The sequence below is a fragment of the Ursus americanus genome, chromosome 1 (genome assembly GCF_024610735.1).
Source record: "Ursus americanus isolate L20-20 chromosome 1, mUrsAme1.1.p, whole genome shotgun sequence".
Taxonomy (NCBI): Eukaryota; Metazoa; Chordata; class Mammalia; order Carnivora; family Ursidae; genus Ursus; species Ursus americanus.
In genome coordinates this window covers 39,942,790-39,968,960 of record NC_142127.1, presented here as the reverse complement: position 1 = coordinate 39,968,960, position 26,171 = coordinate 39,942,790, and the positions used below count along the sequence as shown (strand labels likewise).

The window sequence follows — 26,171 nt, the reverse complement described above, 5'->3', positions numbered from 1 at the left end:
GACAGGAAATGAGAAACTTAAAGATATCTTTAATGCTAAAAGGCACTCTGTGTTCCTGTCATCAAAACCTTGAAGAAATCTTTAAAATGCCTCTGCTCATTTGAGGCACAAATATGTTGGGCTAAAAGCCAGTGACGCCTGGATAAAAAACCAAAGATTTCTCTGCTGGATCCTCAATTGAAATTTAAAAATTTGAATTTTGAAGATGCCCAAATTATTGACCAGAACTGATTCCATAAATACATAGTAGGAGAAGAAAAACCAAAACCAAACATAGAAAAATCCTGCTAGTCCTGACACCTTTATGTGAAAAAGCCGGTTGCTCATCTCCCACATGGCCTCAGTTTTCAATCAATAAGCATTCTTTTTTAAGTCTGAGAAGCAGCACATTCGCATATTATATGGAGTAATGCCTCGTTTCCTTCTCACTACCTTGCTCTGCTGCTCAGCCAAGGGAACATTTTCCAACTCTGTCGGTGCAATCAAGCGGTTTACACTGAACAATATGAGTTTTTCAAGTTGGTATCATACAACTTCACCCTGGTTTGTGGGTCTTATTAAATAACCAAAAAATATGTCCAGAATCACTAACCTCTAGTCAAAGAGGAAGATAGCGGCGTGAAATCTAAACTGAAGGTATTCTATCTTTACTCTGTGTTAGGTTTTCACGTTTCAGCCACCGGAAAAAAATAAAGTCATATATATATTTTTAAAGAGTTAGCTTGAGGGGAGGGGATATTTTTAATCTTGAAGTTTAATTTGATTGTTGTTTCCAAATTTTAAAACATGGACAAATTTAACAGAGCTTCCCGACACCAGTAATAAATGAAATTGACAACCAGCCAACCTTTGTCTTGTAGTAGCTTAACCTATGATGTTCTTTCATGAGAAATGGATTCTTTGTTTTCCAGGGCTCACATTTTTCGCTTCCGGATTTAAAACTCCATAGTTCCCCACATCCTGGGCCAAATGTCCCAGCTTCCTGCTTAGGAAGCATCTGTACCTCTGGTCCAAGTGCCTCCATCAGGAATTAAGAAATGCTTCTTCGACTATCTTATCAAGGATATGGGATGTTTTGTTTTGTTGTATTTTGTTTTACAGGAATTCCATCAGAAGTGAGGTGTAAACAGTCAAAAACAAGAATGCACAGTATTAATAGAAAGAAGATAGTTTATCTCATCAAGTAGATTCACTTTTTAGAATTTTCGTCTTTCTGAATACTGTTGTACACAATTCTAAGAAGTAAGCATTGGCCAGCATCTATTATAGTGAATATTTTCTCCAAGCATTATTTTAATAGAGAAAATTTTGAAAACAGAGTAAGTGAACAACAATAAAGACATTCATCTAAATTATTTTTACCAGGTGTATATAATAACATTGGAAATTTAAGAGGTCACCTTGAAAACTCTTATTATCTCTTTGAGAGTCAGCTTCAACTTTCAGGCAATACCACTGAGAGAAAAAATGTTTTATAATTCTGAAACAGGTGGTTCACAACTTCAGCTTTTTCTTTATCTATTAGTGCATCTGCTGGTTTCTTTGACAGCAAATCACAAATGTGTGCAAAGTGGACAAAGTACAAGGCAGAATCAAGAAAAAGCTCCCCTAAAAGACATTTTCCTGTCTCCAGAACACTTTGTGAGTGAAGTGCTGGTAAAAATTTTGCCTGCTTTTTATCCTAGGCTTCCCTGTCAATATCACCCAAAAGACTTTTTAAAAAATATATTTAATGAGGGGCTCCTGGGTGGTTCAGTCAGTTAAGTGTCTGCCTTTGGCTCAGGTCTTGATCCCAGCATCCTGGGATTGAGCCCCTCATTGGGCCCCTTGCTCAACACGGATCCTGCTTCTCCTTCCGCCTTCCATTCCCCTTGCTTGTGCTTTCTGTCTCTGTGTCAGATAAATAAAACCTTAAAAAAAAAAAAAAATATATATATATATATATATATATATATATATATATACATATATACACTTAATGAGGGGCACCTGGGTGGCTCAGTCCTTTAAGTGTCCGACTCTTGATTTCAGCTCAGGTCATGATCTCAGGGTCTTGAGATCAAGCTCTATTGTTTGGCTCTGCACTGGGTGTGGACCCTGCTTAAGAGTCTTTCTCTCTGCCCTTCCCTGCCTTGTGCTCACTTGCTCCGTTTCTCTCTCTCTCTCTCTCTCTCTCTCTATATATATATATATATATATTTAATGAAGAACAACTTATAATTCCCAAAGGTGACTATCCATAAGTTAAAGCAACCTACTTTTCTAGAGAGAATAAGGATCTTTTATTTATCTCAGTCTTATGTAATTTTCAATAGAGTGGACACTCAATTTATGTCTATGGAATAAATCCATGAAAAAAAGTCAAAACAGTAAAAGGATAGATAGGAGAAAAGTGGAAATACCACATTATAAGAGGCTTAAAAAACTGAATTTTCAAAATGAGGGATCTTGTAGATGGCTGCAATGATTAATAAAAGCAAACAGCTATCCTAATCCCCCATCATTTTGTTTGGTAGTTTTCTGATTTTCTTTCAAGTATATGCCTAAAAGCAAATACTCCACTCTGTATAGTTATTATGCAAAATCCGTACTTAGAAGTTGCATGACCTTAGACAAGAAACCAACCCTCACCAAAACTCTTTTTCTTCATCTGCAAAGTGGAATCAGTGGTGCGGCAAAGTTCAATGATCGGTGTTCATAAATCAGGTAGGACCGAGTTTGGCATATGTTAAGCATAACAATGATTATTAGTTAAAATTGTGATTATCATCCTCATCATCTTCAGCAGATTCGTTATATGCAGAGAAAACAATAAATTGATTTTGGAAGATTTAAATGAGGGGTGCCTGGGTGGCTCAGTAGGTTAAGTGTCCGACTCTTGATTTCAGCTCAGGTCATGATCTCAGGGTCCTGGTATCGAGCCCTGTGTTGGGCTCTGTGCTCAGCAGGGAGCCTGCCTGAGATTCTCTCTCTCCCTCTGCCCCCACCCAAGCCGGGCTCACTCACACACACTCTTTTTCTCTCTTTCAAATAAATAAATAAATCTTTTTAAAAAAGGATTTTAAAAATCAGAGCATTTTGTAAAAATGGTTTTAGTTTGTGTTAAGCTCAACTACATAATAATGGGATGCAAAATTGTCCTCTCCTGAAGAACAGAGTCCATGCAGCATTTAGCTTTTACCTCTCACTGCACCTGCATCCCTAACTCTCTCCCAGTCACAGGTCTGTGGCAGTCAAGATTTGTGAAGTGTTATGTAAGAACCAACGCACAGTAGCACAGATTCTTCCCCGGTCTGGAGTTGACCTCACCAAAGTTTTGCTCACGTGGATTTACTTTTCTACACCTTTTTCAGCAAAGTCGAGAATTTCAGTTCCATAGAGGAGACTGCTGAGTCAGGCTTCTCAGCAGTCATGAGAAAAGGGGAACCTGAGAGCTGGAAATAGAAGAGGAAGGTAAAGTACGTGGCAGAACTAAAGCAGAGCGTTTTGCAGTAAAGATTTTTTGCAAAGAAAAAAGAATTTTGAGAGAAACGTGGACCTGCTGCTTGGAGCTACACATGCACGTCTATGAGGGCACGCCAGCGGGAAACTGTAACAGTGATGGCGGACTTCCTGAGCTTCCGCGTGAATACAGACTTTTGTTGACACTCGCTGAGCCTTCACCACGCACCACACAGCTCAGATCATGTAATCCATCATCATATAATGCTATTGGAGTGGCACTGTGAGCCTCATTGTAGAGATGAAGATGCAGTCATAGAAAGGTTTAAGTGCTGAGGGCACACCCAGCAAATGGCAAAGACAGAATTTGGAACCCAGGCAGTCTGACTCCAGGGACTGTGGGCTTAAATAGTAAAATACTGTCCTTATGACTAAATATATATGATTCTCTGTACAGGGGCAGGGTGTGAGATATACCTCATTAGCTTTGCCAAAAAGGTTAAATCAAAGCTAAGTAAAGGTTTTGTAGGCTAAGATTTCTGGTTATTCTTTATCTCTGGGCCCAGAATGAGGAGAAAAATTAAAACTGAGTCATAAATTAGAAAGGCATTGATTACTTGAAAAAAAGACAAAGAAAAGGGAAGGAAGGAAGGAAGGAAGGAAGGAAGGAAGGAAGGAAGGAAGGAAGGAAGGAAGGAAAAGAAAAGAAGGAAAGAAAGAAAGGAAGGAAAAGAAAGAGAAAGAAAAAAGAAAGAGAAAGGGAAGGAAGGAAGGAAGGAAGGAAGGAAGGAAGGAAGGAAGGAAGGAAGGAAAGGAGGGAGGAAGGGAGGAAGGGAAACCTCGTTGTATAAAGACTATCCACAGCAAAGGCTAACAAACTTAACAAGCATCTTATTGAAAGTTTAAAGAAGATTCTAAAGATTTTCTTAAAGTAGCTTAAGGCAGTTAATGGAAACCAATTGTACTCTATTCAGTTTACACACTAAGCTGTGGTTCTTATCTGCCCATGATCTGTATTTCTTTTTTGAGAAGAGCTCCCTGATTTTCACCCTCTGCCACCATCTCAGGGCAAACTCCATTCACAGCCTGGACCCATGACCCAGATCTGGCCGTTAAAAACTCTGCATCCCTCTGATCCATGTGTATGGGAAGTCTACCAACCACAGGATTTTTATTGGGATTACTGAAAAAGAGAAGGATTCTTCCCAGGAATCGCCAAGCCAATGTGTTCCAGGCCTGTCCTTGGTGGTAACCATCTTTTTTCACTACTGGGCAAGTCCTGTCCGAAATGATGACAATGCATAGGACATATGGGAGGGACACAGATTCCTGAAGTCCTCTTGTGTGTACCTGGATCCAACTGAGTCTACCAACTTGACTTTGCAATTATATAGGCCAACTAAAAAAAAAAATGTTTTTCAGCTTGATTTGGCGATCTGCTACTTAAAGCAGAGAGAACCCAAACTGAACTACTCATACGAGACATGTAAAATGCCCAATGATAGTCTCTTTATTTAGTCAGATATCTTTATTATTTTAATTTGTGTCCATAGAAAGATGCATAAAAGAGTAGTTTCACATAGGACTTTAATCTTCCAACCTCTGTATTCCTTTAAGTTCTAAAATTTCTTTCCTGCAAATTCTCCTTCCGTGGTTTTTTTAGGAGACTACACCTCACCAATCTGGTGGACTATTATCTGACATATTGGATATTTTCTCAAACAGCTGTTTTATTAAGATAGTATAAATAAGTACAAGAGGTCAAAGACTTTGTTAAGAACTTAATATTATAAAATTCCTTAAGCATTGCACTAAATTATTTAGGAGATTTCTTTTAAAAAATTAACATACCCAATGGAAATCTGAAATTAATAGATATAGGTAAAATAGCAGCCCCCAAATTTTACTGTGCATGAGAATCATGTAGAAAGCTTGATGAATTGAATATTCCAGGGTCCTAGCCTCGAAAATACCCCTAGGGAAATCAGAGCACGAAATCTAAAAGTCCACATCTTCACTAAACTCTTGAAGTGATTCCGATGTAGGTACTTTCAGACCACCAGCCTTGAGGAGTCCTCGAAGTTCTCATCGAGCATCAGCGAAGATGTGAGTTTGAGCTTGTAAATTATGGATCCGTGTCTTCAAGAGAGTCAAGGATCATTAAGGACAAACTTGAGATGCTGCCAAATTTTACTTCCTTATAGTCTGGTCAGCATTAAATGACATAATGCATATAAAGGATTTCATATAGTTAGCACGTGCTGAGAGCAGTCATTTTCACATGCTTATTATAATGGAACTGAAAGACAACAGACTTCTTCATCTTGGTATATCTAGAGTCCAGCTGTCTTCTCTCTCTAAAAATGTGAAAGTCCAAGAAGGTTAAATACTGTGCTGGTTTTTAAGCTTTTGTCTCTTGGTACCAAAGCTGGGAATCTCGAGTTGGAGGAGATATATGTGCTTCTCTCACCCATTTACCAAATAACCTCTAACCTTGCAGATTTTGAGTGGGCTCAGAGTAAGAAAGATCTCTGTAGCAAGTCCGTCCATCTGCAGTACGAGCTGCTCTGTCTCTTGAACTTTAGAAGAAAAGACTAGTAGAAATAGATTCATTTCACCCAAGAACAAGACCCTCCAGCTGCCAAAAATCTCCAGTTGCCTCTCGCTTCTTTGCGTATTTTTGGTCTTTAACTCTTGGGTTGTTTTCTTCCTTCTTAGTTGGCTTAAGGTCCTAAACAGTTCATAGGCATCCCTGGCCTTTAATCACAGTCCTCTTAAGGTCCTTACCCGTGTCAGTCACTGATACGGGACTGATTATTCAGACACTGGCAACGTGGAGGAGTCCATATCCAAGTGAAGGGGAAATAGCCCTTGATTACAAATGTCTTCCGAGACGTGTCTTCACGGCTCAAATTTGGAAGTCTAGCATTTTGTTTTTTAAGTACCACGTAAGCTTTAATCATAATCCTTTTTTTAGTATTTGCCTGTGTTGCAGAAGCCAAACAAGTCTTACTTGACGCTGTACAACTGCTGCCGTGGAACGTAATTCAATCAGTGATCCTCCAGCAAAGAGAACAAGAAGACCCGACAGTTAAAGATGAACAACAGCTACCGTTCGAAACTCAATACACAATAGTGACATCTCAACGAACGAACGGTGCAGATCTGGATTGATCACATCCTCAGAAGACAGCAGTCCATCAGTCCATCTTTCTGAAAGGGAGTCTGATGAAGTTAAAAAAAAAATCCCAGATGGTAGCTGTGAGGGGATATCTGAAAATGGAAGCAGAGAATACAATTTGCAAAACTGTACCGAGTCTCACTAAGCAGATAAACTACTCTAAACCATAACGTGCAAGACAAGTAATTTAAACTCATTCCATTTTAACATATCTCATTTAGATCCCTGTGTTCCAAGATAAGACCACTGTTGAAATGATCCAATGGTGACCGATGGATTCCTGTGTTAAAGAAAAAACCACTGACTTGTCCCACAACTTGACTGGTTTACAAATTCTTACTAATCCCTGACAAGACTATTCAATGGCTAACTCCAGCTTCAAATCTTATAAAACCTCCTTGATTCACCCATTTGTAACACACCCCGTGTGTGTGTTCTCCCTTGCAAGAACAAACTAATAAACTTACCTTCATGTTTCTAGTGATCTGTGGCTAATGGGATATAACCAAGCACCCCCGTCACCCAGAAATAACTGGTCTGATAGAACCTACTGAAGATTCAGTTACAACACCAATTATGAGATAGTATTCTAAAATGTTTGGTTTCTCCTTTACAAGTTACAGTACAAGCTTTGAATCAGCAACCAGGAAGGTGCTATTTCTCCCATAGCCAGAATAGTGGGGGTGGCTCCTTCCAGTATTATACCCACTCAGATTATTTGGTTCCTGTTCTTCCCAATTTTGAATTCTACAGGTTTGGAGGTGTTAGAGGAAGGCTTCCACCAAGGGACACAACAATCATTCCCCTGAATTGGAAGTTTGAGACTACTACGTGGCTATTCCGAGTTCCTTATGCTATAGTGTCAACAGTGAAAGAGAGGGGATGCTTATCTACTAGAGTGATTGATCCTGATCGCCAAAGGGGGGGCCAGTTTGCAGCTACAGAGTGGGGGCAGGAAGGACAATGCATGGAACCAGGTATTCTTTCAGGTGCCTCCTAGTATTTCCACTTCTGAGAGCAAAGTTATTGGAAAATTATTATAACTAAAGAAAGGTGTGACCACTAAAGATTCAGACCCTTAAATAATAAAGATTTGAGTCATCCCAACAGTTAAAGGATTTAGTGTGTGTTGAAGTGCTGGCTGAGGGCAAAGAAAACATGGAATGTTTAGTGGAAGAAGGAGGTTATAAATATCACTACAACCTTCTAAAACTAGAACTGTAACAACTATGTGTATTTTCTTCCTTGCTTGTTACATAAATATGAATAAATATATTATTATTACATGATATATAATTATAATGTTGCATTATTTTATTACCTTGTATATCATATATTATATAAGATAGTATTATTATAATATTTATTTGCATATATTGATCTCTTCTTTCCTTCCTCTTTTTCCGTTACTATTTTGAAATGATTACTGGTAGTGATTAACTTTAAAATTTAGTCATCATATTGCAGAATATTTATATAGAACTGGGAATAAACCCCAGGACTAATTAATATCACCTAGAGATGGACGCCATGATCTCCCTGTTTCAAATATTATATGTTAGACTATTACTTAATTTGATCTTACACCTTTATATTTCCCCTTTCTGAGGAAAAGAAAACAACTTCTTTTGTAGGGGGTAGTTGCATACATTTGCCATTGGTGCCCTATAGAAATTCAAATGTGTTTAGAAGGGGTGCATGGATGCCAAGTCGCCTCAAATTTGGACTGTGCCCATTTTTTGGCTCTTGCCCCTTCTCTCCAAACCCGTCCTTCTATACCCCGCTTTGGAATCCTGTCAATAAAAACCTGCAAATGGTATTCCTCCTTTGCCGGCGGGCTTTCTGACAGGCTCTATTGATAGAGAGCACTAGCAGGAAACAGGAAGGCCAGAGAAGGGAGACGATGGATTTCCTCCTGTTTGCTTGCTGTTCTTGCCCACGTTGCCCCAGCAACTGCCCTTCACCCTGACAGCAGCAGTTGGGGTTGCTCGGTTTTTTCTGGCACTCCCGGAGCCAACCTCATAAGGCCCCCTCAAACACACCAGCTCTAGACAGGTAGTGCCATCTCTTTAGAGGCTTGAATTCCAACCCCCAGGGTCTCTATTCATTTTTTAAATTTCTAATAATTCTAAACTCTTCCCTTTATGTCCAGCCCTGGCGTAGTAGCTCTTTCTACCACTCCCTGCCGCCTCTATCTAAATGCAGTGGCTCATTTTTGCTCTTTGATTCTTTAGCAACCATTCAACCAAGGTCCTAGATTAAATTCTCCCATTAAAATAACTGGCGTGGCTTCTTTTTTCTGACTAGACACTAAGGGATGCAAATATAAACAGCACTATGCCTATGATGGCATTCAGTGCACGGGGTTCGCCTACTTAATTGAGCTGAAAATTCCAGTACTAATAACATTCTACTTTCATAACACGGGTCCACAATGTCTTTATTCAAAGTTTTCAGAGCCAGAAATGTTTCAGAATTCAGAATATTTCAGATTTTAGGAAGGAATACATTTAATTGTATAATAGCTCCAATGGGGTATGGGACTATTCTTCATTATTAAACACTTGAGGGAATAAATATTCCCTCAAATCAGTTCAGGTCAAGTTTTACCAACAAATGAGTTAAACACACACACACACACACACACACACACACACACACAACTTGTGGTTTTCAGAGCTTTTTAATTTTGAATTGTAATAAAGTATTTTGAACCTGTATTAGGAAACACTACCGAAGGACTAATCAAAGGACCAATATTTTTTTTAAATCTAAGATTGGATTAAAGTGTTTTCAGGAAAACTTTGAGTAGATCGGAGTAGGGAAGTGATGCCTGACTTAAAAACAAGCAGAAACAACAGAGAAGGCTTTGAACAGACTACTCCAGCAGTCTTCAGAAAAATTGCCCCCATTTACGGGAGAGTCAGTGAATCAGTTCTCTGGCAGAAGGGAAAATCTACTCTGACAGCCAATCATAAGGAGTTTGCATCTGAGACTGGGTTAATGAAGTTTCATGTAAAATTCAGACAGTGCAACTCCATCAGAGGAATTGCGACAGTGATCCATGGAACATGTTCTAACATGCCAAGTTGCTATTTGGGTTTTTTAGGTATTATGCAATGAACTGGAAAAAAAACCACACATATATAAATATGTCCTTGATAATTTAAATATATCAAGCTAACTGCCAGAAAAAGTCAAAAAAGAAACAGGGAGAAAAGATTGCTCTTGAGAAGTGGGACTGAGGAAATTGGAAATGGGGAAGGGGCAGAGGGATTTTTGTTTGGGCTTCTCTGTCTTATTTGATTTGTAAGTAGGCAAATTATTAATTTAATAAAGGACTTTTAATTACTGCCCTAAAATGTATAAACTTAAAATGGAACATGGCCCTTTGAGTTGTGAATAACAGTGCTTAATTTATAAAACAAATATATAGGTTTTCTAGTTCCTGAACAGCAATTTAAAATTTGATTTAATAAAAGTGATTTAAGTCGAGCTGACTCAATCTCTAGCTCTCGATGACCTAGTAAAAATATTTCTACCGCTGCGCTCCTCCCTGAAACCAACCTAAACAACAAAACAATGATAAAAACAGGGACAAAAACTTCATCTCCAATGAAGCTGGAAAATAATCACAACTTCAAACCACAAACTATGAAAACCAGCTGCCAAAAGACAGTAGATTCTGGACCAAAATGAAAGAAAGAGGCTGGGAGGAAAGACACCAAACTGACAGATCTTTTGCAATAGGGCCAAATTCCCCAAAAGCAGCATGTGGCCCCGAAGGGCTCCATCAGTGATCCCTAGGTTAGAACGGCCGGTTCTTGGAGTGTGCCCAGGAATTCCGCTGAAGCGTTCTCTAACGTGCAAGCAGTACTAGATGTGGAGCTGAGGGAGAAACGTGGAGACATGACACTTAGACAAGAGGTCTGCTCGTGTGGTCAGATGGAGAATACACAGTAATAAGCAAGCGGAGTTCGTAGCAGATAATCACAGACCTGTTTATTTGTATAAACACTTAGTTCTTACGCTTTGCCAAGAACTGCTCAAGGTATCTCACAAATTTTAGCCCACTTAACCCTGATGGCTCTGTGAGATAGGTACTATCTCTCGGTTTGTTCCAAGTGAGGACACTGAGGCACTGCGAGGTGACGCGTCTCGCCCAGGGCTACGGCTTGTGACTGACAGAGTCTGAATTCACACCTCCGCGAAGGCCTCCAGAGCTCACGCTCATAACCACCAAGTCAGAGTGCCTCTTCGAAGGGAAATAGGAATGAACGAGAAAATGAAGGAAGGAAACATCATCACATGCAAAACCTTTGTCGTTATTAAAGAGAAAGCCAACCTGCTCACCCAAGAAGGGTACGGAGAATACTAAAAACCCTGGGAACAGCCATGCCCACAGGCAGAGCCCTAACACGGAGTGGTGGAAAGTGCTCTGAGACTTTCAGAGGTTCCATAAACTATGATTTCTCACACGCTCTTACCTCAGCTTCGTCTGCTGAAGTGAAAGTGCCCGCTGCTTCAGCTCGCCCTCTGGGCCCCTTTCCTCCAAATTATTGAGGTCATAGCTAGTTGTGACCAGACTACCCTCCTTCAAAGATGGGTAATAATCAGAAACTGAGCTGTGCCGTCAATGAGGAGGAAAGGAGCAAAACAAAGACAATTAGCCTGCAGAAGGACATGTCGATGAGCAGCTGAGAGAAAATAAAACCAGTACAGAAAACAAACAGGGAAAAAGTAGTCTTCGTGCTTAAAATAGAGTCAAAGATATGGAGGAAAAGGAAATCCAAATCATACACACGCACATACACACACACGCACATGCACACGTATGTCCTACCCCGTACGGGACTTCCCTGTGAGCCGTGGAGAAATCGCACTATCCCAGAGACAATTAATGCCCATTGGCCAGTGTGCTAAGAAAAGAGGTTCCACAAATTCTAAGATTTCTCAAATTACTACTACTTCAGCTTAGTCCCCTGGCTCTTCTTTCCTCACATTTCTCTCCAAAATAGTTTATTCAGGAAGAATGCCCCATATTTAGAAATGAATAATTTTCAATAACAAAATCAACTTCGAATCTATACAAAAAGAACTCAAGTAAAACAGCTAACAAAAAACAGATGAAGAGCACACACATGAATTTTTGCCATAGAATAAGCCAAAGAGTTCTCCATTAAATAAGAGCACTTAGAAGAAAACAATGGTCTTTATGCAACAAGAAGTCAAAGCAGAGAGCTAATATTTACTAAGTAAGATCTGGGCACTAAGTGAACTATTTAAACATAAATAATTAAAAATATATTTCTGTGAGAGTCTGGGCAATAACAATAATAAAATCACCTAACAGGATTAAAAACAATTTTTTCTCCAAATTTTTATTTAAATTCTAGTTAGTTAAATACAGTGTAATATTAGTTTCAGGCGTAGAATTTAGTGATTCATCACTTACACACTATACCCAATGCTCATCACAACAAGTGCCCTCCTCAATACCCATCATCTACTTTACCCATCCCCAGACCCCCCTCCACCTCCCCTCCAGGAAAGAAGGCTAGCTTTGGATTTCTCTAATACAGTACTCAACTCTAGAAAACACCAGAAGAATGTCTGGAAAGATCATAGGAAAAAAAGCCAACCAAACAACCACTCAAGTAAAAGAACAACAGCTACTTTCAAACATGAATGAACTTAGGAATATAGTTAATCTGAATCTTCTTAAATAAATTTGAAGAACTTTGCTAACCAAGAGACAAAGAGAGAAAATGTGACTAAACTACTGGCAGTGCTCTTTAACTTAACTCTGATGTAGAACTAAGACTAAACAATGGGGTTACAAAATAAAATGTAAATTTTATGAACCAAGGCAATGTAGAAATAATAATATTACTCAGAAAATCTATAAGTTGGTAAGTAGAGATGGAATCAGTTTTTGTGAAAAGGGGGCATGGTCAATTATACTGTTTAAAAACTAATGAAGAAAAAAATAAAACAATAAAAAATAAAATAAAAAAATAAAAACCAATGAAGTTTACCCCTAATATTGTACTTAGTGATGAAAGATTGAATGCTCTTCCCCTAAGACTGTGAATGAGACAAGGAATTTCACTTTTACCACTCCTATGCAATATTCTGTTGAGGGATCTAGTCAAAGCAATAAAGTAAGGAAAAGAAATATAAGACATACAGATTGGAAAGGAAGAAGTAAAACTATTTTTATTCCCAGTCTGTATTACCCCCTATAATCAGCAAATAAACTAAAAACTATTAAACACTGATGAGAGAAATCAAAGACATAATAAATGGTTAGATATTCTATCTTCATGGATTGGCAGATTCAGTATCATTAAGATGTCAGTTCTACCGAAATTCATCTGCAGATTCAATGCAACTCCCAATCAAAATGTCAGAAGACATTTTTGTAGAAACCAACAAGCCGATTCTAAAATTTATATGAAAAAAACCAAAGGTTTTAGAATAACCGAAATGATTTTGAAAAAGTAAAACAGAGTCACAGGACTCATACTTCCTGATTCTAAGGCTTATTATAAAGCCATTGTAATCCAGAAAGCTTAATATTGGCAAAAGGATAGACATATAGATAATAGAACAGGACAAATGTTCAGAAACAGATCCATGTATCTATCATCAAATTTTGACAGTCTTTCAATGGACAAAAGATAGTCTCTTTGTTAGAACAGTTGGGCATCTACATGTTAAAAAAAATGATCCTTGATTCACATCTCCAATCATATGCAGAAATTAATTCAAAATCAATCATAGATCTAAATGAAAAATTTCAAACTATAAAACTTCTGGAAGAAAATATAAATCTTTGGAACCTTGGGCTAACAAATATTTCTAGATAGCATACAAAAAGCACAAACCATAAAAAATAACAGTTGGTAAGTGGGATCCATATCTCACACCATATACAAAAATTAAGTTGAATCTTTACCTAAATGTAAATTAAAATTATTGACAAAGAGTCTTTGCTTGACCAAACTTTAGTCAGGTGCCTTCCCTTAGCCCATCTATGCACTTCTTTATAAAATCCAGTTTTAGCAAGAATCCCACTTGGTCAGTCTAATCAGAACCTCCTACCTTCCATGTCTGATCACTCTTGATGTCTGATCAAGTTCCCCGTCCTCCAACATCTCTCAGGTGATGTGATCGTGCTGATTTGTCTTCAGCAAGAATTCTGTCAGATGAGTTTAGCCAGAATCTCCCTTGCCTCTAATACTTCCTCTTAGTAATTTTTCATCCATGAATCCCACTTTGCTCCTTAGCTATAAATCCTCATTTGCCCATATATTCAGAATTGAGCCCTGTTAACTATTGTAATTGTCCTGAGTAAAATCTGTTTTTACCACTTTAGCTACTGTCCAGCTAGGTTTTTTTTTTCTTTGACACTACAAAACTTTTAGAGGAAAAAAAATAAAGAAAATCTTTATGACATTGAGTTACCAAAGATATCTTAAATAAGACACAAAAAGTACAAACCATAAATAAAAAAATAATACATTGGACTAGTACCCAGAATATATAAAGATTTCCAAAACACAGTAATAAGAAAACAAAGAGCCCAACTTAAAAAAAAAAAAATGAGTAGAAGATTTGAATAGACACTTTGCCAAAGAAAAGATCCAAATGGCAAACAAATACATGAACATATGTTTAACTTATGTCATTAGGAAATTCAAATTAAAGCCTCACTGATACAGTATCAAACACCTACTAGGATGGCTAAAATTTTTAAAGGTGATAATACCAGGAGTTGACAATGAATCAAAGCAACAGAATCTTCCATGTTTCTGTTGGAAATGTAAAGTAGCATGGCTACTTTGGAAAACAGTTTGACAGTTTCTTATAAGGTTAGACAAACTCAGTAATCCACTACTAGGTATTTATCCAAGAGAAATGAAAACATATGTCCACACAAACACCTCTACACAAATGTTTAAATCAGCTTTACTCATAATCCCTAAAATCTGGACATGTCCCACACGTCTGTTGACCTGGGAATGGGTAAACAGCTTACGACATATCCATACTTAGAAACATAAGAGAAAAACTACCGACACGTTCAACAACATAGATGAACCTCAAAATCATTATACTAAGTGAAAGAAGGCCGACACTAATGATTACATAACCAATTACTCAACTTCTATGACATTTCTGAAAAGCAAAACTGTAGGGATAAAAATCAGTGGTTGTCAGAGGTCGGGAGTGGGGTATGAGGTTGATTACAAAGGCCTACAGCGAGGCTTTATGGTGTGAAGGAAATATTCTACCATATGTTAATGATGGTGGTGTTTATACTGCTGTATATACGTGTCAAAACTCATAGAACTATACACCTTAAGAGGTGAATTTCGCTATATACCTAAAAGGATAAATTATATCTCCATAAATCTGATGTTCAAAAAGACACTAATTTATAAATCATGAAAATTATAGTTATAAAGAAGAATTGAAGAGAATATAATTAATTAAAATTAGGGCTTGGCAAACAGAACTTGTCTATATGGAAATAGACATTAATTAGTTTTTAAATTTATAATAGGGAGGCAATAGCGTCAGAAGTTGAAAAATAAAAAAATACAAGTTAGGTAATCACCAAAGGGCTTATAAACACATTATAAATCTTCTGAACTATCTGAAGGAAAACACACATACACATTTGATTTGAAAAGTATAGATAATTCAGCAAAAATAAATAAATAAATAAAGCGGTAACAGTAGAAATCATAAAAGATGAAAGAGAACACCCGTGTCTGCATAACAATATATGTAAGTAGAATAAAGCCACATACTAGAAGAAAAACATTTCCAGATAGGCTTAGAAAATCAAACTCAACTATTTGTTGCATGCAAGAGATACATTTAAAATAAGGTTAAATATTGGGCATATATATGAGGCAATTAATTTTAAAAGGCTAACAGAACGATTATGTTATTAAGAGCGAACAAAATTGAAATCACAGCAAAAAGCATGACATAAGACAAATAAGTTCACTTTACAATGATGAGTCAATCATAATGAAGGTCTGTCATGGATCATTAACGCCAAAATCTTAGCCTGAAAAGTCCTAAGCAAATACTGTGTAAGATACAAAGAGAAACAGAGAAAAATACAGAAGTAATGGAAAAAGTTCACGCATTCTCTTGACCCAGGACAGATCAAGAAAACAGTAAAAATGTATAGGATCAAATTCTGCAATTCATAAAGTTTCTCTAAGATTTTAATCTCTCTAAAATATATCACACCCTTCACCCTGAAAACAAATAATATTCCATCTTTAAATACCCAAAGAATATTCACAAAAATTTGGTTTATGTAGGACCACAAAATACTCCCATTATATTACAACAAGCAAAAAATAGTACAGATCATATTGTCAAATTTTAATACAAAGTAGAATTGATTTTTTGATAGAAAACAAAATTCACAACTGCCTAAAAATTAAGACTATTTAAAAAGTTGACTTACTGTCAATAGAAACTGAAATTGAAAGATATTTTTAAAAGAATACTAATGAAAATGCTAAGCATCAAAATCCATGTGCTATGGATAAAAGAAATGTTTTGAAGAAGTATTCAGAGCTTTATCCAAGTTATCAAACAAGAAAAAAGAAAATAAATGAGTCCATATTTAAAACAAGAGATAATAAAAAGAATAAGAAAATAAATCTAAGGAAAGCAAAAAAGAAATTAAAGACAAAATGATATATTAATGATTTTTGAAACAAAAAATATAAATGAAATAAACATAAATGATTACTTGAAAAATTAACAAAATGAGCAAAATGGTACCTTCCCTTGTTTTTTAAAGGATGTGTAAGAGAATCACGAACATACAAAATTGGCATTTAGATGGGTTGAAAGGAAACCAAAATAATCATAAGAAAATACTTTGCATGAAATTATACAAATACACTTGAAAATCAAGATAAAATAAATCAGTTTCTGAGAAATACAAATTATCAAAACTGACCCTAGAAAAGACTTTTTTAAGACAAGCAAACCAATTATCAGTAAAGAAATTAAGACGATATCAAAGATTAACCCTTTACAAAAGCACCAGGCTCTATCAATCTCACTAATGACGTCATTCAAAACATCTAGGAACATATTATTTCAATCCTAAGTGGTCTCTAAGCATGGAGACAGAAAGAAAAAAAATGAGACTGACATTGAATCTGACAATAAGCACAAGAGGGAAACTAGATACTAATATGTAATTAATAACAATACAGAATGCCTAAAATATAAGCAGATAAACAGATTAATACATGATCAAAGGGGTTCATTTTTGGGATGCAAGAGATGGTTCAAAATTAGAATTCCTGCTAATTTATTATTATCCCACTAGTAAGTTAAAGGAGAAATCCTATTTAATCACTTCAATAAATGATAAAAGGTTATTTTGCAAAGTTGAATGTCCTTTCCTGGTTTAAAAGTCATAGATATATTCACATATATGTATATATGAGTTCATACATGTGCATATATATGTATATATATTGTACATGAGCGCATATGTACATATATATATAACATACATATATACATGAGCCAAATCTGGCATCAGACACAATGAAGAATCACTAGAACTATTTCCATTACCATAAGAAACAAGATGGATAATGACAGCTTGCGTGAGAAGGATTGGAGCGAGCTGTCAGGGGAAGCCCAGTGGCAGCTGGTAATAACACGAACAGCGTCAGAACGGGAAGGAAGGCATTGCCGTGCCGGCCAGTACCTGTGTCCCACACAAGGACAGCGTCGTAATGGGTGGTAGAAACAGCTTGGCAGGATCAGGAAATTAGCTACATATAGGTGACGAGACAAATAAGTAAATATTCTAAGGATAATGGGAGACAGGGCTCTCACTGATGGAAGGGGAAATACAAACACGGGGGGAAAAAAGAAAGTAGAATGAATCCTGCCCTACCGAATTGGAATTGAAGCTCTGTGAACTCAGTGAGAGATGTAGAAAGACTTGTCTGTGCGTCTCCCAGTGAGAAGGGCTGGCAGCAGTAACACTCTAATCACCATGAGCGCAGTTCTCACCCAAATCTTAGTTTCCAAATTGCACTCCCCACTAAAAGGAACTAGGACTTCTTGGAGAAATCGCTAATTTCAGGAGTGGACAGGCAAGGTACGAGGTGCCACAAAGTAAGAGAATGCTCAAAGAGTGATAGGATGTCAAAAGAACACAGAAAGCAGCTTGAGGGAGCTCCTAATATCCGATGTGGAACAACTGGAGCATTAAAATAAAGACAGTGATGAATGACAAGCCATTGAATAAAATAGGAGTCCTGAGTCCAAACTGACATACATAAGTAAACAAATAAATACGGAGGAAAGAAAGAGCTTTCTTACCATAGAACGCCAGAAAATAAATGTAGAAGAAATGATGGAATTAGGAAATCATTTGACAATCATCAGTAATAATTCACATAAGAAATATGAACGGGTGCTAAAACTAGCGGGTGAAAGTAGAATAAGAAACGGAATATTGACATGCTCTCACAAGTATCTGCTCAGGGAGCACCTGGGTGGCTCAGCAGGTTAAGTGTCTGCCTTTGGCTCAGGTCATGATCTCGGGGTCCTGGGATTGAGCCCCACATTGGGCTCCACGCTGAGCGGGGAGCCTGCTTCTCCCTCTCCCTCTACCCTTCGCCTCCCCCCCCCCCCCGCTTGTGCTCCCTCCCTCTCTCTCTCTCTTTCCCTGTCTCAAATAAATAAATAAATAAAATCTTTAAAAAAAAAAGTATCTGTTCAGAAAAGACTAATTACAAAGGGAAAGAAAAGAAACTTAATAGTAGAGATATCTAGCAGACACCTCTTAATTAAGTACTCAAAGTTAAGATCATGAGCAATGGTATAAATGGGCTTTGTGTAACACCAGATAGCATGAAGTGAGGCAAATACAGTATCACTTCTACAAAGATGCATAACCTGAGTCTTATCCCAAAAAAACACTGGACAGACCCAAATTGAGGCACATTCTAAAAGAAGGATGCCCTGTAATCAAGAATGTCAATGGCGTGGGACTCAAGATAAACAGAGAACAAGTTCCACACTGAGGGAGCCTAAAAAGAAATGACAGTCGGGAGCAACACATCATTCTGGAATGGATTCTCTTACTGGAAAAGGACATTGTTTGAACTTGATTTAGTTAAGGGTTGACAACCAGATTCATCTATATAAAAGCAGTTTTATTTTTCCCTTAGCGATTAGCAATAAAGGAATATTAAGCACCATGAGTTAGTCCTTCTCTACAACTACCATTCACCTAATGGTATTAGCCTTTACATTTATGGATCATCCCAGCAAAAATCAATGATTTCATTGGGAATTGCAAAATGACGATTTTCTAATTCTCTCATTTCTTCTACATTTATTAGCTGACATCCTTCTATAAAGAAGAGCTTTCCCTATCTTCTAAAGCGACATGGTAAATGATTATTCTTCCCTTTTAATTACAGATGTTCAGAGTGAGGATTTGATGTAAAAGTCACCTTCAATGTGACAGATGAGGCATGCATGCTCTTTCCTTCTCTCTCTCACTATGGATTTATGAATTATAATCAGTTACGCTTCATACTCTTAATGCTAAAATGGTCCCAAATTTGGCCAATGGAGCTTTTCAGTCTGATTCTAACATACTTTCATCACACGCCCACTGGGCTTTGAGCACCTCCTTGCTTTCTATGACACGACAGATCAGGCTCACTTTGTACTTTCCCTGTCACATGCCTGAGAATCAGGCATTTCTGCAAGAAGATGATTCCTCTCAGCTCCAACCAAGATGAGGATGTTAAGTATAACTGTTGTTACTGGAGTGTCAATGATTCTAGAAAATTTCAAATTTAATATAATATGAGGGGTTTTATATTGATATATTCAGTTCAGATTTGTATATCAGAGGTTTGTTTCCCTTAACTACTTTAATTTTCTATTTTTATCTCCCATTCCTTACATAAAAATCTGAGTTCCTAATATTAACAAACTGTCTTTTTTTTGCTTTACCCTACTACATATAAACTAGTTTCAAAATTATAATAATAATATTACTATTAACAAAAAAGCTACTGAGTTAAATTTAATTTTCTTTGCAGTTCTATTTGTCTTTAGAATATCACAGGAAGAATGTCATCAGAGAAATGCAAATCAAAGCTACGAGATGCCCTTTCATACCCACTTGAATGGCTATAACCAAAAAGACAGCTAATGCAAGTACTAGAGTATGCAGAAACTAGAATCTTCAATCACTGCTTGTAAAAATTTAAGATGTTTCAGTCTCTTTGGAAAACAGTCTCGTAGTTCTTCAGATGTTTAATATAGATTTACCATATGACCTAACAATTCTACTCCTAAGTGTATACCCAAGAGGGACGACAACATAATATTCACACAAAAACTGGTACATATGTGTTCATAGCAGTATCGCTCCAAATAGCCAAAAAGTGGAAACAATTCACTGATGAGTGAATAAATAAAATGTACCATAAGGGATTATCATCATTACCACCATCATCATTTTTAAGCAATGAAAAGGAATGAAGTATTGTTACATGCTACAGTGTAGAGGTACCTTGAGAACATTATGCTGAATGAAAGAAATCAATCCCAAAAGACCACATATATCATGTGATTCTATCTATGTAAAATGTCCAGAATGGGCAAATTTATAGAAATAGACAGTAGGTTAGTGTTTGCCATTGGGAGGGGCGGGGAGTGCGAGAATGGGCAGAGACTGCTATTCAGTACACGGTCTCTCGTCTGGGTAATGAAAATGTTCTAAGCTAAACTTGTGGGGATGGTTGTACAACTCTGTGATATGGTATATGTATTATATCGCAATAAATATTTTTTTAAATAAAAGGGAACTTCCCCAAGCTGATAAAGGATATCTGTAAGAACCTCAGATAACATCATATTTAATAGTAAAAGACTGACTGTTTTCCCCTTATGATTAGGAACAAAAAAAGGATGTCTTCTCAAACTACTTTTCAACGATAAACTGGGGGTCCTAGCCAGTGCTGTAGGCTGACAAACAATGAATAAATAAATGCATGCATACATGAAGTAAAAGATGTAAAGGAAAGAAGTAAAAGAACATGACCCCCAAAGTCCTACAGAAGCACTACTAGAACCAATAAGTGAATTTAGCAAGGTTGCTAAATACAAAAAGAATATATGAAAATCAAGTGCATTGCAATATATATAATCAATAAGCAGTTGGAAGATAAAATGCCATTCACATCAGCATCCAGAAACATGAAACACTTAGAGATACATTTAATAAATCACGTGTAATATCTTTGCATTGAAAAATGCAAAAAAATTTGATATCTAAATAAATGAGAAATATACCATGCTTTTGGATTGAAAGACTCAATAGGAGTAGGATGTCGTTTCTACTCAAGTTGATCTACAGATTCAGTGCAATCCCAATCAAAATACCAGGAGGCTGTTGTGTAGAAATTGCAAAGATCTAAAATACACAAAACAGTTTTGAAAAAGAAGAATGGAGTTGAAGAACTTGTATATCTGACCTCAAGACATTATAAAGCTAAAGTAATGAAGACTTACAACAAATCAGAAGACAGTGTGATATTGGCATAAGAAGAAACATATAAATAAATGGAACAGAATAGAGTCTAGAGGTAGACCCACATATATATGGAGAATTGATTTTTGGCAAAAGTGCCCAGGTAACTCAATGTGAAGAGTCTTTTCAACAAATGATACTGGAACAGCCAGATAGTCATATAAAGAAAAATCCGTCTTGGTATTTCCTTCACTCTATACACATATGCAAAAAAAAAAAAAAAAATCTCTAAATGGATCATAGACCTATGTAAAAGCTAAAATTATAAAACTTTTAGATAAAAACATAAGAGAAAATCTTTGCAACCTTGTTGTAGACAAAGATTTCTTGGCCAGGACACAAAAATCATGAAACATAAAAAGAAAGACTTGATAAACTGAATTAAAATTAAAACTTTCACTCTTCAAAGGATTCCATTAAGAAATAAAAAAGCTGGGGCGCCTGGGTGGCACAGCGGTTAAGCGTCTGCCTTTGGCTCAGGGCGTGATCCTGGTGTTATGGGATCGAGCCCCACATCAGGCTCCTCCGCTATGAGCCTGCTTCTTCCTTTCCCACTCCCCCTGCTTGTGTTCCCTCTCTCGCTGACTGTCTCTATCTCTGTCAAATAAATAAATAAAAATCTAAAAAAAATAAAATAAAAAATAAATAAATAAATAAATAAATAAGCTATCCCAGAAAGGGAAAAAAAATTTCTTGAATCTAAAATATATAAAGAAATCTTATTGCTCAACAACAATTTAAAAAGTAATCCAAAGGAAATACATATTAGAATCACAATGAGATGTGATGACACATTAAGATTAAAATAGTTAAAGTTAAAGATAGAAAAAACCAAGTGTTAGCATGAATCCCCCTGCTTTGCGGGGATTCCATACTATAGCTACTTTGCAAACACTTTGTCAGTTTCCTATGGAGTTAAACGCACACTTACCATATGACCCAGTAATTGCACTTCTAGATATTTACTGAGAAAAACTGAAAACATAGGAATGTAAACATATATAAATGCTCCTAGCACCTGGTTATATCCACTTCGGTGGAAGAAGTGGCCCGAGGTCAGACTATATATGATTCAGTAGCAACAGCAAATGGTGTGGCTTTTTGACCAGAAGCCAAAAGTTGGTCAAATATTCTGAGGTCTGGAAAACAAAAAATTGGAAGATGAAGTACAATGAGGTCTAAGGTAGAGGCACGTGGATAGACATATGGGAGTGGGCACTAAGTATGAAGATCTGTGTATCGTATGCCAGCATCCACCAGAGAGCGTCCACATAAAAGAAACACCAACCAAGCAAGAAGACAAAATGGCATGGACAGCTGGCATCAGCAACCTCACTCAGTGACTACATGGACCCTTCCATTCTAGAACGGCCTGAGATTTGTCCAGCCAGGAGTAGACACACACTCCAGGTATAGGTCTGCCTTTCCCGCCCGCAGGACCCCAGCCATACCACTATCTGAGGGCTAACAGTGTTTGGTCCATGAGCATTGGATGCCACAAAGACCAGGGGATCCACTTCACAGCAGAAGTCGCCAGAGTCTTCTGAGTCTACAGGATCCATGGATGGTAGCATGTCCTGCTTCACCCACAAGCAGCTAGTTTACTTGGAGGATTTTTTGCTCAGTAGTCTTTCAACTTTTCTCCCAACTTCTTGGTTTGTATCCGCAAATCAGGCAGATCCACCCACAAGTCGAGTTTAGGTTATTTCCTCTTCCATCAGCTGTTTATAATGAATTCCAATGTAGTCATGGGTGTCAGCTAAGATGCTTCTCCAGACATGGGGTCTGGGCCTTCTGCTCACACAGCTTGTTCGTGCCCGCTGGTCCTGCTTGTGCTCACCCCCAGGTGTATCACTCCCACCTCATGTGCGATGGCCACTGTGCCCGCCTGACCTTATACTTGGTGAGACTGACAGAACTCAGATTCTGAGGGACGGTTCCAAATCACGGTCTCTTGGTCAGGCACTCTATCTCTACCAGGGCTCCGTTTTCCCTTATTAAGATGACATTTTTAATCATTTCTATTTTTTCATAAAGCAGTTTACTTTGTAGTCTCCAATTTCTGATTCTGCGCATTTCTGAAACAACATTCTCCAAATTCAAAAAGTGGAAGTCAAACAATAAACTTCTATTTTTTTAAAGGGTGCTGGTTCTCAGAAATCAAAAAATATTGGGGCGCCTGAATGGCTCCGTCATTAAGCGTCTGCCTTCGGCTCAGGTCATGATCCCAGTGTCCTGGGATCAAGCCCCACATCGCGTCGGGCTCCCAGCTCAATGCGGAGCCTGCTTCTCCCGCTTCCACTCCCCCTGCTTGTGTTCCCTCTCTTGCTGTCTCTCTCTCTATTCAACAAATAAATAAAATCTTAAAAAAAAAAAAGAAATCAAAAAATATAAAAATCCTAATCTCACCCTGCATTTGAATCATAATCTTGTGCTTTGTCCTTATTGATTTTGTTCTTGAAATTGAAAATAAAGTTTAAGTTCAAATATAACTGAAGATTTCTATTTTTTGGCATGCTTTGTGGTTTGCATCTCTGTTTCTATTTTATAATCATATGAAATGTCCTATAACTAATATGAAGACTGCTACTTTTCATTAACATTGGGACAAAAATAAAAATAAAATAGGCAACTAATTGCCCAATTCAACTAATTGACAAAAGTTTTAATGCTGCCAAAACTGAACTATTGATTAGTGGCCAGCATTCCCACAGACGAGCTTGATATTTATTTATCAGCAAACGTACAAAAATCTAAATGCAACGTAAAGAGGGGTTTTAGGCACTTCAACTTGTGTATATAAATAAAGGTTGTCCAAAAAGTCCAACACAAAAATCTAACACTACCTACATTAATTTGAACTAAAAATTTATAGCCTTAATAAAAATGGTATCGGACAAGCTATGAAGCCTACACATGAAAAGCCTTTCTGCTGGGAAGTGGCTATGAGTGAGAAATCACTCACATACGGTTCTGAGGGCAGTGAATGCCCCACCCAGATCCCTCAGGCCTAACCACTTCACCGAGCTACAGCACATTTAACCACTGGTTCAACACCATCTCTTGGCCTGAGGGGGCAAACGCTGGTGTATAGAAGAATGAACACCCTTCCTCCACTTTCCTCCCAGCAGCCCTCAACCACGGACTAAGGGGAGTCGGTATATAGATAGACAGCCCTCTCCCTTGTACTTCGTTGGGATAGCCCTGGGGGCTGTGTTTTATAACCGGATTTCCCTGTGCAATTAAAGTCCTGGTCACCCATAGTATCTGGTAACGCCCCGCTTTATTGGCTGCCTTTCCTTCCCTGTCTTGCTTCCCTACTCCCCAGTTAGTGTTTCCTGCCCTCCCCACATAAATTGTGTGCACTGGAATCCTCAGGGTGTGCTTTGCACCATTTGACCCCACAAGCATATCCACAACTAATTGAAACAACACCTGCTGGCCAGTGACCTCAGAAGTGACCTGTTCTGAGACCTAGAAGGGCACTGAATACTGAATAGACTGAAGAACCCAACCAACCCTCTCTTGAGAAGTTCAAATGTGAAATACTTGGAAACAGAGTTAATCACGGCAGCAGAAACTCAGAGACACACAGTTGGGTAGCAAGATAAGAGCAATGGCACAAAATATCTCCAACTCTTATGGGAATGAAGTTTTTTACATTCAAGTTTTCATTTTATCATAAACGAACCTAGAATTAAAATAACTATCTTCTTCCTTTAGCATATTAACTCAACTGCCTACATTTGCTTTTCTGTAAGTCACTGTTTTCTATAAATTTTAAATATGCTATTCAAGTATCATCATATCCCTAAATATTTCTATTCTCTAACATTCTAAAGATTCAATAAAGTAGGTTAACCCTGGTATTTTGTCAGTTACCTGAGCCAATTTTTTAAATATATTTCAGGACTTAAATACTCTTTCTCCTCCTCTTATAGTTTGCTTCTTTCCACATTCCTGTGAGTATCAGTAAAAAAGGTCTTCAATATAAAACAAAGCAAAACAACCCACACCAAACTCATAGAAAAAGAGATCAGATTTGTGGTTACCGGATGTGGAGGCAGGGATCATTGGAGGAAGGTGGTCAAAAGGGACAAACTTCCAGTTGTAAGATAAATAAGTCTGGCGATGTAAGGTACAACATGATGACTATAGTTAGCGCTTCTGTATGACACATAGAAAAGTTATTAACAGAGTAGACTCTAGGAATTCTCACCACAAGGAGAATTTCTTTTCTTTTTATTATATCTACATGAGATGATGTATGTTAACTAAACCTATTATGGTCATCATTTCCCATCATATGTAAATCACACCATCGAGATCCTGTACACCTTAAACTTACACAGTAATGAATGCCAGTTATTTCTCAATAAGACTGGAAGGTAAAAAGTTCTTCAAAATATCAACATTTTGCTTCTGGGTGGAGGAAGTAGAACTTTACATCTTCCTCTGAAGTCACAGCCCAAGATGTAGCTAAAAACACAGTTCTGCGATTGGGGACTGAAAGAAGATTTTCAGGGCTGTACACATTTTAATGGTGCTTCTTAAAACTATTTAAAGGGAAATGGACACCTCTTTGCAGTCCTTTTGAGCCTGATATAGATAACAATGCATTCGAATTTTTAGGAATGTTTTTAACCAGTATCTGTGTTCTCCATACAGGAATGCAGGAGATAAGGAAGGCAGGTATTATTACCTTACCACTGAAGGATGAAGAAAGAGAAATACTAAGCATTTAGTGAATTTCAACAGGTTTAAATGAACTGCTGGTAAGGCAGGAACCTCATCTTCCTGGCCTGGTACTCTTTGTCTGCCATCGCTGAGGTTGGGCTATCTGGAGTCTATGACGTCTAAATTGTGAGTCCTGTGAAGGCAAGGTCACGTCTTCCAATTTAATGGCTTAGACCAATG

At 37.5% G+C, this 26,171-nt stretch overlaps 1 long non-coding RNA gene across 1 annotated transcript in view; it reads right to left on the bottom strand.

The window, feature by feature from the left end:
* Positions 1 to 5,011: 5,011 nt before the first annotated feature.
* The window catches only part of LOC148110742 (uncharacterized), a 53,012-nt gene continuing 31,852 nt past the window's right edge, over positions 5,012 to 26,171 (bottom strand). Inside the window, exon 2 of the long non-coding RNA XR_015723964.1 lies at positions 5,012 to 6,714. This is a non-coding gene — a long non-coding RNA (uncharacterized LOC148110742). The remainder of the gene's footprint in view (positions 6,715 to 26,171) is intronic.